Below are 15,323 nucleotides of genomic sequence, written 5' to 3' on the forward strand. Positions count from 1 at the left end.
CAGGGCCATTCCAGCCATAGACAAACAGACCTCAGGGACAGCTTCTGTCCCAAGGGCTGTCACCATACTCAACTCCAATCTACAATAAGGAACTGACTTGATTGCTTGCTTGAGACTCCTCTAGAACTTCCACTGTACTAGTATTGTCGCAAAACTGTTTACTGCACTACCTCCAAAGACAGCCAGCCTGTCAGCAATGTATCTATTACTACCACTTATCCTATTTATTTCATATTTCACTGAAAACCTTTGCAGTTTTACTGTCTAGCTACCTAAATACTGCAATTAAGTGTTATAATGCCTTGCTACCTATATTCATACCAGTCACTCTAGCCACTTTATGCCCATACCTGCTGCTGTGCCTATCCACCTTCAGGGTTTGCACATGCCTGAGGCACAATTTATTTATGTGAGTTTAATAGCCAGTAGTTTTTAGTAGTAGTATTAGTAGTATTAGTTTTACTGTACAGTTTATGTAAATTCTTGTAGTCTTTAGTGTTTATTTTATGTTTGTATATTAGTCTTATTGTATATATTGCTACTTGCTTACTTTTGTGTGCACATGATGGTGTAGCTTGACATCTCGTTGTACTTGTATAACGACAATACAAAGGCTTTTCTATTCTATTCTATTCTATTCTATTCTATTCTATTCTATTCTATTCTATTCTATTCTATTCTATTCTAAATGCATCTCTTTCTGTGCACATACACATGTGTATTAGACTGGAAGGGCAGTGAAGGGTTTTCCTTCATAAATAATGTCAGGATCATGTATTAACCAGTGTGACCACAGCATAAGTAACACCAGTTCAGTCCTCTGAACGTCTGCACACACACATTTAACATTCTGTGATCGTTTTTCTTCTTTTGAAATTATTTTGCTCATTTTGTAATTTTTTCTAATCATTTTTGTCCATTTGTTGATTGCTTTCATTGTTTTTGTTCTTTTTTTTGGTTCTTTTTTTGGGTATTTTGCTCATTTTGGTCATTGTTTCAGTTATTTTTGTCCATTTTGTTGAGCCTTTTCATCATTCTTGTTCTTTTTTGTTTCCGTTTTTAATTATTTTGCTCTTTTTGTCCATTTTTCCTTTTTGCACCAGTTCAGTCTCTGTGCTCCTCAGGTCAACGTCTGCACACATTCAATACTTTCTTCTGTCTGACCTTGATGATTAAAGTCCTGGAGCAGAATCGATGCAGACGTGAAATAAGAATCGGAATCATGACCCACGTGGACGACGTTACTGATGCGGTCGATCTGCACACAGACCAACAAAAAGCACCGCACATGCTGCCCTTCAGGGGCTGTCGGGAAAAGGAAGCTTCCACCAGTGCATTCCAAATTAACAGTAGGGCTGTTAGAAAATATCAGTTCTGTGACATATCGGATATTCATTTCACAATACTATACGATATTAAAAAGTACTGTATTGATATTTTAGGTACTTATTCAAATGCAGATACGGTGGAGGTTCATTTTTGTTTTTTTGTTTTTCTTATTGTTTACATCAGGCCTGTCAAAACTCCTTTTAGTTCAGTTCCATATTCAGCCCAGTTTGATCTGCAGTGGGCCAGAACCAGTAAAATAATGACTGAATAACCTATAAATCATGACAAATATGAGTTTTTCTTTATATTTTAGGAGAAAAAAAAACCACACACAAAAAAATTAAATAATGAAAATATTTACATTTTAAAAAAGTAGGGCTGGGCAGGTTAACGCGTTATTACTGCGTTAACGCGTTCATTAAATAACGCCGACAATTTTTTTAATCTCCCGTTAATTCCTTTCTGCCTTTCAAGCAAGTCTTAGTTCATTTATACATGTGGACTCTTATTTTGAAACTCATGCTTTTATTTTGGCGCTCCACATGCCGGTGCTGTGTGTATGTGCCGGCTGAGGAGAAAAGAGCGAACTTTTCCCAGTAATGCTGAATCACACTGTTTAACTCCTGCAGTTCAACGCCTGTATGTGTCAATCATTCTGTTGTTTGCTAATAATTTCACACGCAAACGTGCCGTTAGAAACATGTTATGACGTTATTTTGGATGTGTTTATTTACAATGTATTATTAACATGTTTAAGCTACAGACGTCTTAGTGAGGACAGTACAATCCTATTCTTCTGCTTGTGTGCGTGTAGCGATTAGCTGCAGATAGACAACAGGTTTACAAGAAAAAGACGGACGCCCAAAACTTGTGTCCAAATCTGTTCCTGTAGACTCACTGTAAAACTGACACATACAAACTAAATCTGTCTGAGTTCTGTTCACTGCCTTAGTACATTTACATGGCATTATACATTTAAATGACTAGGAAAAAGCCCGCTAGCTCATGCTAACTTGAATGGGAAAATCCATAGATACGCTAACGATTAGCATTTACAGATTAATTTAAGATTTACAACGTGTTTTTATCCAAAAACAAAGGTTCACATCAGAGATATTTGATACTATTCATTCTGACAACAACTGAACAGAAAATACTCACAAACGTTTGTGGGGCCAAACAAACAGAGTGAAAGAAACGTGTCTGTTAGTTCCTTCTTATGTCTGAACTGACTACGGGAACACCGCAAGGACAAAACATACAATAGTAACACTTATTCCCACCACTAGAGGGCCCCTTTGTTACTTTGAACAGCTGAACATCACACATTATTGGGCTTATTAGTATTAGTACTGATTAGTGGGCTGAAGACTCCTGTCAATCACTCACAAGCGTAAATAAACCTGTGTGGACATAACATGTGTAACAGTAGCGGTCTGTTCCATGGACATTTTCATTGAAATGTCTTAAGATGGGTGGGGGGAGAAGGACACAGGTGTTTGGGAAGCACTGACATGTGCAATTATTTTTATCACCGGAGTACTTCAGTCTGAAATATCACTGAAAGGGAATATGCGCTGTTGATGCTGGCCACCCCCCCCCCCAATATATCCATGCGATTAATCACGATTAATTGCAGAAATCCACTGCGATTAGTTGCGATTAAAAATTTTAATATCGCTGCCCAGCACTAAAAAAAAAGATGTGAATAACCTGAAAAAACAGAAATTTCATTTGAAAAAATTAGTGCAATTCTAACACTATTCTGCCTGACTTATTATTTCTACATGTACATTTACACACAGGTTCTATACAACATTTGGGAACAGACAGAATATTGTTCAAATTTTGGAGTTTAGAACTAAATGTGAACAGTTTCTCCAATATTCCATCTGTTATTCTGAACACACTGCAGATCCCAGTGGATCCATAAATGCACCCAAACATTTAGGAACAGGCAGGAATATTGTTCAAACTGCACAGTTCAGGTTGGTTCATCTGTGTTTTTATTTATGTATTTATTTGCATTTTATTGTGAAAGAATAGTTTTGTAAATGTAAATATTTTCACAGTGTAATATTTTTTTTCACTGAATTTTTTCCACATAATTTTTCACATAGAAAATGTGCGGTTTGTCATTATTTCTGGTTATTGTGTTGTTCTTTTGACTGTAGATCATATTGGTCTGTATGTGGAACCTGAACCAAAAGGATTTAGACAGCTGGACTGTTCAGGTTCAGTTATGCACTTTCATTCTGCAGGGCCACAATAGAACCTTTGGGGGGCCAGATCTTGGGCCCCGGGATGCATGTTTGACACCTGTGGTCTACATTTTATTCTTATTATTTAACACCGTTTTATAAATCGCAGGTGTCAAACGTTGTCCCAGGGCCCAAATTGGCCCGCCAAAGCTTCCAGTCCGGCCCCAAAGTTAGAAGATATGAACAGTCAAGGGCTTTGTCAACAGCATAAAACCTAGAAAAATGACTCCAAATGTTCTTCTTGGTTTAATGTGAAAAAATAATATGACCATCATGCCTATAAGTAATTAGGGCTGTGTATTGGCAAGAATCTGGGGATATGATACAAATCACAATATTAGGATCATGATACGATATATCATGATATATCAAGATACTGTTAAAAAAAAGCAATTTTTTGTTTTTCTTATTTTAAAATATCATTTCCTGGAGGAATTGAATTCCACCAGAAATACTGTTCAAATACTAAACTCATTTTTATTTCATCAGAACAGGATCTAATGTATATCATAAAATGTTTCTAATTCTCCTAGTTTCCAAAGGAGCTCCCCATCTGCCTCTCAGACAGTAAAAAATGCTTTTAGGATGCTTCAAGAACATTATTTAATAAAACAGTGTTAAAATAATAATATGATATTGTGGCGAGGAAAAGGAGACACCAGCCAGTTGCTAGCAAGCCAACTTATTGCTCTCCAGCCACACCAAAATGAAACGAGTGCCAACACTCACTGTGGGGGCTAAGACCCGCCCACAAGCCACAACATCCACTGGGTGAGAGAACCTCTGTAACCTGTACACCACACAGCCCCCCCCCCCCCCCCCACCCCCCCCCCCCCCCCCCCGAATACCCAGAAGGGAACACAGCCTGCAAATCAGTGTCTCAAGGAACCACCAGTCAAGTCAGTGTGAGGAACCCTGCAAAACAAGGTGCTCATTAGAAGAGTGGCAGGAACATCTTGTCCATTACAGGATGAGGAAATCACAATCAGCACAAGGAGGCAGAGCCGGAGGCCTGGAAGGCGGACGGCCTTGACGAACCTGGCCCAGCAACACAGGTTCGCCTGCCAACAACATAGGCCGGCTTCAGGCGATCAACAGACACAAGCTCTCTGCGCCCACCATATCCAAAACAAAACCCTTGGCATCCCGTTCAAGCACACGGAACGGACCATCGTAAGGAGGCTGGAGGGCTGAGCGGTGGGCATCGTGATCGTACAAAAACAAAACGTGCAGATAGGAGCGCTGTAGGCACGAAAGACCCTGGAAAACATGGTGCATAGGGCCCGAGGCTAAAGCGCCATCGGACGAAAAGGGGGTCTACTGAGGAACCAGGGACTCGGTGCGGCCGACTCCAGCAAAAAACTCACCTGGGATACAGAGCGACTGCCCAAACACCAATTCCGCGGGGGATGCGTCAAGATCCTCCTTGGGAGCCGAGCGCAACCCGAGCAGGACCCACGGCAAACGATCCACCCAACTGTCACCCACGAGCGTAGCGCGTAGAGCTGCCTCGAGCAAACGATGGAAACGTTCACACAACCCGTTAGCCTGAGGGTGGTAAACTGTAGTACGATGTACCTGTACTCCCAAGGAATGCGCCATCCCAGACCAGAGCTCTGAAATAAACTGAGGGCCCCTGTCAGAAGTAATGTCTGACGGTACACCAAAACGGGCCACCCAAGCAGAGAGAAAAGCACCAACCACATTGGTGGACGCAGTGGAGGACGGGGGAACCACCTCAGGCCACCTGGTGGTCCAATTCACCATAGTGAGCAGATGAGTGAAACCCTTCGAAGGCGGCAGGGGCCCAACCAGATCCACGTGCACATGGTCAAAATGCCTGGCAGGAATCGGAAAAGATTCAAGAGGGGCTTTGGTATGCCGGTGCACCTTGGCACACTGGCAAGCAACACAAGCAGCTGCCCACCCTTAACATCCTTATGAAAACCGGACCACACAAACGGGAACCAACCAGCTTAACCGACGCGCGCACACCCGGATGTGAAAGTGAGTGAATAGAATCAAAAACGCGTCACCGCCAACCTGCCGGAACACGGGGCGAGGCTGTCCTGGAGACACATCACACAGGAGTGTGGGACCTCCTCTTGCATCACAACCTTCTCCAACTTCAAACCTGTACCGCCGGAGCGAAGAGCAAGGATATCCAGATCAGCAGGCTGCTCGGCGGCCATAGCCGAAAAATCTGTCCCGAGGAGCACGGGGCAAACCACCACGCGTGAAGACAACAACAGAATTGGACTTCCCGGCGACATGACGTATGTCAGTAGTGAACTCAGAAATGGCCGCCAGGTGACGCTGCTGACGAGCCGACCAGGGTTCCATTACTTAGACATGGCAAACGTGAGCGTTTTTATGGTCCACATAAGCCGTAATAAAAGAACGACCCTCCAGCAAAAAACGAAAATGCCGAGTGGCCAAAAACAGGGCCAACAACCTCACGGTCAAAAACGCTGTATTTACGTTCGCAGTCCCTCAACTTGCGGCTAAAAAATGCGAGAGGCTGCCATGCGTCTCCCACCCGCTGCTCCACAACAACCCCCACAGCTAAATCAGAAGCATCGGTCGTGAGGGCGATAAGAGCATCAGGGTCAGGATGAGCCAGGAGAGCTGCATTAGCTAAGGAAGACTTAGCTCCTTCAAAAGCAACAGGCCAGTCTGGAGTCCGGACAGCAGTGTCAGCAGCCTTCTTGGAATGCAAGGCGTCATAAAGCGGCTGCAGGAGATGGGCGGCATGGGGAATGAACCTGTTGTAGAAGTTCACCATGCCCAAAAACTCCTGTAATGACTTGACCACGACCAGGCGGGGGAGATCCGCTACAGCCTGAACCTTAGCAGGCAATGGAACAGTGCAACATGCCGAAATGCGATGACCTAAAAAATTGATCACCGGCAACCCAAACTGGCATTTGGCTGGGTTGACAATCATGCCATGGCATCCAAACGCCGGAAAACCTCCCTGAGGTGCGCAAGGTTGCTCTTCGGGGGACGAGCTGGCCACTAAAATGTCATCAAGATAGTCGAACACAAACTCGAGGCCACGCAACACCGAATCCATAAGTCTCTGAAAAGTCTGGGCTGCCCCCTTGAGGCCAAAGGGCATACGGAGGAACCAAAAAGCCCGAAAGGGGTGATCACCGCCGTCTTAGGCACATCCTCTGCCTGCATCGGAACCTGATGATACCCGTGCACCAGGTCCACCTTAGAGAAGACAGAGGCCGCAGACAACCGAATGGAGAAATCCTGAATGTGAGGAATAGGATAACGGTCTGGTGTCGTCACGTCGTTTAGACGGCGGAAGTCACCGCACGGGTGCCAAGACCCGTCTGCTTTAGGCACATGTGGAGGGACGATGCCCAGGGGGCTGTTAGAGCGCCTCACAATCCCCAGCCTCTCCATGGTAGCAAACCTCCTCCATAACGCAAGCTAGTTATCCTGTGTCAAGACGCGGCGCGCGTGCAAAAACTGGCGGACCACTAGTGGGATAAAATGTTCCAGCCCATGTTTAGTGACGGTAAAGGAAAAGACAGGAGTGGTCAGGACGGGAATTCAGCCAGCAGACACTGAAAAATATCTCCCAGACGCTGAAAAATTCCCGTGCGGTCACCGGCCAAATCCCCGACTCACATGGAACAGTGGCGAAAGTTACAGCATCAATAAGCCTTGCGGGTAGCAACATCAACTAACAACTTTGAACACACAAAAATCAGCACCAATGATCGGAACAGTCACAGAGGAAACTACAAAGTCCCACTCAACTCACGTCGTGGAAACAAACAGTTGTCTGTTTTGTGCCAAAAGTCTCAATAGGTGAACCGTTAGCCTCATTTAGCAGTGGCCACCCCACGGTCCGACATCCCTGGACCGGTGGGGTTGCACCAACTCTTCTGAGAGCCAGAGTCAACCAAAAACGCTGTCCTGACAGGGAGGTCTTTAATAAAGAGCAGGCTCACCTCGTCCGTCAGTTGCCCAGGCAGCCAGCTGCGTTTCCAGACACCTCAAACATGCATGGGGGGACACAGCGCTTAGCTATGTTTCCAACTCTAGAGTAGAAACACAGGGGGCTCCCACGATGATGAGTCCCCTGCGCCGACTGCCGACACCACCGCCAGGTCCTCCGCCGTCCTCTGCTGGGGCTCCGCCGCAGTACTCTGCACCATGAAGTGTCTGGTAGCCAACAGGATCCGGTCCGCTTCTCTGCCAAGCACGGTAATCGCCAGCCATCAGACGAGGAGAGTTAGCCAAAGCCGCTAGAACTTGTGGCGGGAGCTGACGCAGGAAATGTGCGGGAAAAGGAACCGCCGTCATCTGAACCAAGGAGAGATAGCATATCGTCCATAAGGTCCCAGACTGTAAAAATGTAAAAATCAGTAATTTAACAGAATTTTCACTGTTTGTTTGACAGATTTTTCCTGTATTTTTCAGATACAGGAAAATATCAATGAAATGACAAAAACAGACTGTGATTTTACCTGTCAAATGGAAAAGAACATGAAAAACTGTAACTGTGAATAACCAGAAAATTTCCATTTTTTAAAAGAAATTTTTTCTTTTTTCACAGAAAAATGCAGTCAATACATTTGCAAATGTATCGTAATTTCACAAATATTTCTTTTCTTTTTATGAGATTAAATTGTTAATTTAAAGTTTAATACTGAAAAAAAAAGAATAAAATGAGATAAATTCCTGACAGTTAACCAGTAACAGAAGTATTAGTTCTGTCAGTTGAACCAGACTTGTTTGTTAATTGACAAATATCTTGTGTAATTACAGGAGGTTTCACAACAAAAATGTGGAATAAATGTATTTTTGTGAATGTATAACATGTATAAGCACTGATAAACTGTCCAAATACAGTTTTTATCAGTGGATTGGACAACTGAGTCTCACTGAAAATTATTTATATATATATATATATATATATATATATCTATATAGGGAATTGGATTGTTTTAATACATGTAAATATTCTTTATTAAACATTAAAGTCAAAAACATGCAAAATCTCATGTAAAGTTAGGGCAAAAAACTGTATTTTAATTATGGAAAGTTACTGTATTTTATGAAATGGTTATTTTCCATTATTTTACAGTATTTTTACGGCACTCCTGCTGCCGGAATAATACTGTTTTTTTTTTACTGTTTTTTTTTTTTTTTTGCCGTGTGGGATCAAACAAAAATGTGTTTAGTATTTGTGCAGATTCTGCTGTAATTCAATTCTTCCAGGAAATAATCTTTAAGAAAAAGAAACAAACAAAAATGCCTTTTTAACATTATCATGACATATCGTTATCAGGCCTGTGTATCAGCAAGAGTCTGGTGGTACGATAAAATCACAATACTAGGATCACCATACATACACCACCATATATCATGATACATTTATTTCAACATTTTAAGTCGAATAAACTCCTCAGACTCGACCCTGGACGCTCAGATATAACAGGAGGACAGTTTGCATTTAATCACCTTTTCCTGGTTTGGACTCGTCCATATTTGTGTTAAAACAGTGGAACCCACAGGAACAGAAAACACACACACACACACACACACACACAACACACACACACACACACACACACACAGGCTTTAGTTCTGGACAATCGTCTGATGAAAGCTGATTTTCCAGAACCTTCTCTGTCCTTTCATGGTGTTCAAACACCAGCGGAGCCACGGCTGATTAACTGACAGCACAGGAGCAGGGCATTCTGGGATGTCGTCTGAGCGTCTCCATGGAAACAGCAAGTTATTTCTGTTTTATTATTGTGTCGGAGTCGGCTTCAGTTCCACCTAAACATACTTTAGTCGTTCCGTCTGCGTCCAAACCTACGACTAAATGTAAAGACAGATGAATGCGATGCCATGGAAACCAGACCAGAAGAATCTGAGCAGTGATTGGCTAGAAGACGCAAAAAGACGAAAATGTCATAAAAGACGCGACGAGATGAAAATATCATAAAAGATGTGACGACGAAATATAAATGTTATAAAGGACGAAAAAAGACGAAAATGTCACAGAAGACACGACAAGGTGAAAGTGTCGTAAAAGATGCGACAATACAAAATGTCGCAAAGGATATGATGAGACGAAATATCATAAAGGATCCGACAAGATGAAAATATTGTAAAGATGCAACTAGACAAAAATATCGCGACGAGACAAAATGTTGTAAAAGATGCAACAATACAAAATGTTGTAAAAATTCAATGAGACAAAAATGTTGTAAAGGATGCGATGAGATGAAAACATTGTAAAAGATGTGACTAGTTTGGGATCAGGTTAATTCCAGCTGTCAATCACATGTTTAACCCCTACCGGTCTGAAAACTGCTAGCTGTACTTGTTGCTGTTTGATTTGTCGGCTACAGTGTTGTTGTTTCCATGGCAACCCAACATCAGCAACCCAATCGACTGGTTGTTTATTCGTTTACATTTAAGTGTTCATGGATTGTTGGTTTGTTTTCATTGATTATCTTGTTTACTTTCCTGGCAGTTGACAGATTATTTGTTTATATTTAACTGACTTGTTATTTGTTTATTTACAGTTGATTGTTTGTACCAGTTGTTTTGTAAATTTCAGTTGATGATGTGCTTGTTTACTTGTGTATTTCCTCAGTTATTAGTGATCAGCCTACAGGCTCAGTTTTTTAAACCACAGCAGCAGCCGCTTGTTGTTTATTTCAAGTCAATCAGCTGTTTACGTATCATTCTGTTTGTTTATCTGTTTGTTTATTTTCCGGGTGTGTCAGTGACCTTGGTGTTTGTTTGTTTGTTTGTTTCAGTGGATGACCTTGGTGTTTATTTCAGGTCGATCGGTTGCTTGTTTGTTCGTCTGTTTATTTATTTGTTTATTTGTTTTTCAGTTGATGACCTTGACGTGTGTTTGTTTTTCAGTTGATGAGCTCCTTGTTTTTGTTTTTGAGTGGATGACCTCGCTGTTTGTTTACTTCATGTTGTTTTAATTTCTTGTTTCAGTCGGTTTCATTGTCAGTAGATGAGGCTCCGCATTCCTTTATTTTGAGTTGATTAGTTGTTTATTTATTTGTTTTATTTGTTTTCCCTGTGTGTGCGGACTGGACGCTCTGTCTCGTCTCCTCTTTAAACACAAACTTCTGCAGTCGTCAGCTGATTGTTTATCTGTTTAGTTGTTTTCAGTGGATAATCCAAGTGTTTGTTTATTTGGAGTGGATCAGCTGTTTGTGTATTTGTTTGTCTGCGTCTCGTCTCCTCTTAAAGCTAACCCTCCGCTCGCTGCTGTCCTCGTCTCGGAGCAGATCCAGGACCAGAACCCCCTCGGGCTGAATCCACTTCCTCCTCTGAGCCTCCGCTGGCATCGCACCCGCTGAGGAGGAAGCCGATTGGCTGAGGAGGAAGCCGATCAGCTCAGACCCGCCCCCTCCTGACGACAGGAAGCTGAAACCAGGTCACTCGGACCTGCGGCATTTAATCTGCACCTGGAGGCGCGGGGCGACCTTTGACCTCTGCTGCACCGCCCCTGAAGCGGCGCCGAAGCGTGGGCGGGCCGTCGGTGCGCCGACCCGAGCGGCGGTGGAGGCGGTGAACCCGAACGGCGTCCTCACAGCGATACTAAAGCTGCGTTCACACATCCGTCTGCAGCCGCGTGGGCTTCAGCCTGTGATGTGGTGACGTCAGACGGCAGCAAAGGAATGATGGGAAACCTGAGCGGAATGATAAACAGGTCAGATGGACGAGTGTCTGAAACTGAGAGAGAGAGAGAGAGAGAGAGGGAGTCAATAATAAAAGACAGTTAGAGCTGAGCTATGCTGTTTGACAGAGTGAACTGAGACTGGGTGAGAGAGGAGGAGAGAGGAGAAAGGAGGGGGGAGGAGAGAGGAGGGAGGAGGAGACAGGAGGAGAGAGGAGGAGGAGGGAAGAGGGAGGAGGAGGAGGGGGGAGGAGAGAGGAGGAGGAGGGAAGAGGGAGGAGGGAGGAGGAGAGGAGAGAGGAGGGGGGAGGAGAAAGGAGGAGGAGAGAGGAGGGGGGGAGGATGAGAGGGAGGAGAGAGGAGGAGGGAGGAGAGAGGAGGAGGAGGGAAGAGGGAGGAGGAAGGAGGAGGAGGAGAGAGGATGAGGAGGGAAGAGGAAGGAGGTGGCGAAGGAGGGAGGAGAGAGGAGGGGAGGAGAAAGGAGGAGGAGAGAGGAGTGGGGAGGATGAGAGGGAGGAGAGAGGAGGAGGGAGGAGAGAGGAGGGGGGAGGAGGAAGGAGGAGAGAGGAGGAAGGAGGAGGAGAAGGAGATGAGGAGGGGGGGAGGAGAAAGGAGGAGGAGGAGGAGGGACGAGGGGAGGAGAAGGATGAGAGGAGGGGGGAGGAGGAAAGGAGGAGGAGGAAGAGAGGGAGAGGAGGAGAGGAGGAGGAGGAGGAGGGGGAGAGGAGGAGGAGGAGGAGGAGAGAGGAGGAGGGGACGGAGGAGGAGGAGGAGGAGGATGGAGAGAGGAGGGGAGGACGGAAGGGAGGAGCAGGAGGAGGAGGAGGAAGGAGGAGGAGAGAGGAGGAGGAGGAGGAGGAGAGGAGGAGGGAGGAAGGCAGGAGGAGGAGGGAGGAGGAGAGAGAGGAGGAGGAGGAGGAGGAAGGAGGAGGAGGGAGGAGAGAGGGAGGAGAAGTAGGCGGAGGGAGGAGAGAGGAGGGAGGGAGGAGAGAGGAGGAGGAGGGAGGAGGAGGAGAGAGGAGGAGGAGGACGGCGAGGAGAAGGAGGAGGGAGGGAGGAGAGAGGAGGAAGAGGGAGGGGAGAGGAGAGAGGAGGAAGGAGGAGGAGAAGGAGGGAGGGAGGGAGGGAGGATGAGAGGAGGAGGAGGGAGGAGGAGGAGGAGAGAGGAGGAGGAGGAAGGAGGAGGAGGGGGGGGGAGAGAGGAGGAGGAGGGAGGAGGGAGGAGGAAGGAGGAGGAGGGGGGAGGAGGAGAGAGGAGGAGGAGGGAGGAGGAAGGAGGAGGCGACAAGACAAAATGTGAAAAAATGAAAGTGATGGAGGACGGAGAGAAGATCGACCACAACCTGGGTTTAACGCAGTTGCCATGGTTACAGGTCCAGAGGACGTTCAGTCGATTATCGTTAGCAAAAAGATGAAAGTAATGTAAGAAAGTGACAAATCAAAAATGTCCCAACACTGGAGACGAAATGCGAAAAAAAGGAAATATCATAGAAGACACAAAAAGATGAAAATGTTAGTGACAAATCAAAAATGTCCCGACATGAAATGCGACACCACCCCACCCCACCCCCCTGAAAATATCGTAGATGCAACAAGGTGAAAGCAATGTACAAAAAACAATAAAACAAAAATGTCGTAAAAGATGCGACGACGGAAATAAAATATAAGATGAAAATGATGCAAAAAAAGTGAAAAACAAACAAAAACCTGTAAAAATTTTATTTAAAAACAATAAAAGTTCATTATTTTAATTCGATGAATTGACTCGGTTCATTTGAGTTTGTCGTGAGTTTGACTTTTTTTTAAACTTGATTTTCAAAAACCGATTAAGGTCAAATGACAGAATGAACAATTATGTATAAAAGTCTTATTTATTAAAAACCAAACACTTCATTCTACATCAGTTTTAGCAGAAACATGATGGAATTAACTGTTTATTTGTAGAACTGTTTTTATTGGCTGTAATGTTTTTCCGTGTAAAATGAGACAAACCTGTAAAAATAAAATTAAAAAAAATAAAAAACACAACCAAGATCCATGTTTTACTGTCGTTTTTGTTTAATTATTCCTTATATTAAAGTGCATTTTTATATTTGTCGTGACCTTTAATAACCCTGTTTGTGTTTGTTTACGTTTTCAGTGTCATCCAGCTGGACTCAAGCCACGCCCCCGAGCCTCGCCACGTCCTGTCGCGTCACTCTCTGCCAATCACAGACCTGCACTGTGGCCTGATGGGAGCTCAGGCCCGAGTGGCCACCGCCTCATTGGACCAGACGGTCAAGGTAAGACACGCCCCCTGCTGGTTGGATATGAGGCTTCTGATTGGACGGTCGTCCTCAGGTCCAGGAGTTTTATTAGTATCGTGAAAAAAAAGAGGCTTTTTTTAGATTGAACGACCAGTAAAACGAAGAAAACGACGATGTGTTTACCACCTAAAAATGCTATGAAACAAAAATATCATAAAAGATGCAACAAGATAGAAAATGACATACAACAGTGACAGAAATGTTGGAGAAGTACAACAAGATGAAAACAATATACATTCAAGGAAAAAAGAAACGCACCATTTTCATTTTCTTGATTTTTTTCAGAAATATGACAGTTATTGCAAAATTGCAAACTGCAATGAGTTCAGTTCTATTCTGAGTCCAAATGAAATGATTGTTTTCCTGGTTCCGGTTGATTGATTTTGATTAGCAGTAAGAACTATATTTGTGAATTCCTCGCCCATGTCTGCTCATGAGTGTTATCATATTTCTGAAAAAATCAAGAAAATGAAAATGGTGCGTTTCTTTTTTCCTTGAGTGTATAAAAAGTGACAAAAGAAAAATGTAAAAGATGCAACAAGATAGAAAATGATGTAAAACAGTGACAAAAAAGTTGCAAAAAGTGCAACAAGAGGAAAGCAGTATATAAAAAGTGACAAAACAAAAATATTAGGGCTGAGCAAGTTAACGCGTTATTACCACGTTAACGCATTCATTAAATAATGCCGACAATTTTTTAAATCTCCCGTTAATGTCGTTTTATTATTGTTCTGCCTTTCAAGCAAGTCTTAGTTCATTTATACATAGACTCTTATTTTGAAACTCATGCTTTTATTTTGGCGCTCCACACGCCGGTGCTCTGTGTGAACTGTGCACGAGCTGAGAGGAGGAAGCCAACTGTCCCAGTACTGCTGAACCAAACTGTGGAACTGCTGCACTTCAACGCCTGTATGTGTCAGTCATTCTGTTGTTTGCTAAATAATTTCACACGCAAACGTGCCGTTAGAAACATGTTTATGACGTTATTTTGGATGTGGTTATTACAACGTGTTATTAACATGTTTAAGCTAATTCGTTTATGCTAGCAGTCGCAGATGGGTTGCTAATTCTTTATGCAGGCTCATGCTAAGTTTATGTAAATGTATTGGTTGTGTTTAGGTAGAATATGCCAGCCTTTGAACTAACCTTTACTTATTTATGATGTGGTTGTTGTAGTAGCAGTCAATTTAGCTTGATGCTAACTTGAATGGGAAAATCCATAGACACGCTAATGATTAGCCTTTACAGATTAATTTAAGATTTACAACGTCTTTTTCTCCAGCAACAAAAGTTCACATCAGAGATATTTGATACTATTCATTCTGACAACAACTGAACAGAAAATACTCACAGACAAATGTTTTTGGGGCCATACAAACAGAGTGAAAGAAACGTGTCTGTTAGTTCCTTATGTCTGAACTGACTACGGGAACACCGCAAGGACAAAACATACGTTAGTGACACTTATTCCCACCACTAGAGGGCCCCCTTTGTTTACTTTGAACAACTGAACATCACATATTATTGTTCTTATTAGTATTAGTACTGATTAGTGGGACTAAGACTCCTGTCAATCACTCACAAGTGTAAATAAACATGTGTGGACATAAACATGTGTAACAGTAGCGGTCTGTTCCATGGACATTTTCATTTAAATGTCTTCAGATGGTGGGGGGGGGGGAAGGACACAGGTGTTTGGAAGCACTGACATGTGCAATTATTTTTATCAGCAGAGTACTGCAG

General features: G+C 43.5%; 1 pseudogene; it reads right to left on the reverse strand.

Annotated features, from left to right (window-relative positions):
• Positions 1–4,673: 4,673 nt before the first annotated feature.
• Positions 4,674–7,007, reverse strand: LOC115416880 (uncharacterized; annotated as a pseudogene).
• Between the last annotated feature and the right edge of the window lie 8,316 nt (positions 7,008–15,323).

The sequence above is a fragment of the Sphaeramia orbicularis genome, unplaced genomic scaffold (genome assembly GCF_902148855.1).
Source record: "Sphaeramia orbicularis unplaced genomic scaffold, fSphaOr1.1, whole genome shotgun sequence".
In the NCBI taxonomy this organism is placed as follows: domain Eukaryota; kingdom Metazoa; phylum Chordata; class Actinopteri; order Kurtiformes; family Apogonidae; genus Sphaeramia; species Sphaeramia orbicularis.